Source organism: Ursus maritimus, unplaced genomic scaffold (genome assembly GCF_017311325.1).
Source record: "Ursus maritimus isolate PB19 unplaced genomic scaffold, ASM1731132v1 scaffold_14, whole genome shotgun sequence".
In the NCBI taxonomy this organism is placed as follows: domain Eukaryota; kingdom Metazoa; phylum Chordata; class Mammalia; order Carnivora; family Ursidae; genus Ursus; species Ursus maritimus.
In genome coordinates, this window is record NW_024423786.1 from 48,389,080 (window position 1) to 48,390,644 (window position 1,565).

Sequence of the window (1,565 nt, forward strand, 5' to 3'; positions counted from 1 at the left end):
GGGGGGGGGGGGGGGGAATAAAGCCCTAGGCTGAGCCTCAGGAAACATAGAAGTAGCCTAGTGAGCGGAACTCTGGACACAGGTGGAGAAGGTGTGGGCTCCCCGGAACATAGGTATGTGGATCTGAGCTCCAGTAGACACTGCTGTGGGGGCTCTGGCCCCCCTGGACACTGGTGTGGGGTTCTGGGCTCCTCTGGACACATGGAGGTTTCAGCAGCCTCCACGACGACGACGGGGAGCGTGAGCCTCAAACTCTGGCAATCCCCATTTCCCTTCCGCGTTTTCCGCGATTTACCTGATGCCGGCGGGCCCCCAGCCCCAGACGCCCCCGGCGCGGCCTCCGCCTTGCGGCGCGGCCCCTAAGTCACGCCCTTGCCTCCGCGGGGCGTGCTGGGGGTGGAGGGCCACGCGCGGACGGCCTGGGCGGGTTCCGGAAGGGACCGGTTTGGGGGCGAGGGGCGTGGCCCGGGCCACACCACTACAGTGGCAGTTCCTGGAAGTCACTAGGTGCAGCGCGCGGGGGCGGGACCGGAGCAGAGCGCGAGCGGGGAAACGCGTATATCCCGCTCCCGTCTGTGATTGACACCCACATCGCTCCGCCTCGCGTTGTGGCTAGTTACGGACTCCGACAGTCCTGCCTGCGGCTCAAACTTCCTCGCGGGGATCAAGCCCGGTCCTCGCCCCGCCTGGCCGAGGCCTGCGTCTGTCTTCCCCTCTCGGACGCGTGGACCTCGCCCAGGTTCCTGGAACCGGGTAAACCGGTCTGGGCGCTGCTTCTGTGACCCAGCCCTTTCCCAGCTCTGCGGAGGCTTCATCGGGGCGCCTGTCCTGCACCGCAGAGAGGGGAGGGGATCTTGGGATGGCGGGCACGTCTAGAGCTGTCCCCTACTTGCTCTCATGCAGGGCGATCCTCTCTGGCCTCAGTTTCCCGATCCGTAAAAAGTGGAGTTCAAAGGACTGATCTCAAAAGGAGAGTTGCAAATGCATCATTCATTCACAAAAATCACTGCTAGACTTGTTTCTGCCCTCGCTTGGAGGCCATAGGCTAGAAGAGTAAAACCCGGAAACCAATGTAAAATTGCAACCGTGATACTAAAAAAAAAAAAAAAACAAAAACAACCAACCAACCAAACAAAACGCTCCTGAGCTGAGTGTCAGTAAACAGGAGTCTTGGACCAAAATGGGGGCATTTGTAGCTTTGTCTCTCTTCCAGAAGCAGAATTTTCTTAACTCTGGAACAGTGGACAAAGTGATCTAATGCTAATATATATATTTTTAAAGATTTTATTTATTTATTTATTTGACAGAGAGAGACAGCTAGCGAGAGAGGGAACACAAGCAGGGGGAGTGAGAGAGAAAGAAACAGACTCCCAGCAGAAGAGCCCTACCTGGGGCTCCATCCCACAACTCCCAGATCACGCCCTGAGCTGAAGGCAGATGCTTAACGACTGAGCCACCCAGGCGCCCCTCTAATGCTAATATTTAAAGAAGACAATGAATCCCTCAGTTTCTCTCTTTTCAGCTTTGTCTTCACCTAGTCTTCTGACTAAAGCTAGGCCTCTTCC

The 1,565-nt window shown here is 56.9% G+C and overlaps 1 long non-coding RNA gene across 1 annotated transcript in view; it reads right to left on the minus strand.

Moving 5' to 3' along the window:
• The window catches only part of LOC103682138, a 12,384-nt gene extending 11,274 nt beyond the window's left edge, over positions 1–1,110 (minus strand). The window contains exon 1 of the long non-coding RNA XR_005834609.1: positions 296–1,110. This is a non-coding gene — a long non-coding RNA (uncharacterized LOC103682138). The remainder of the gene's footprint in view (positions 1–295) is intronic.
• Positions 1,111–1,565: the final 455 nt, after the last annotated feature.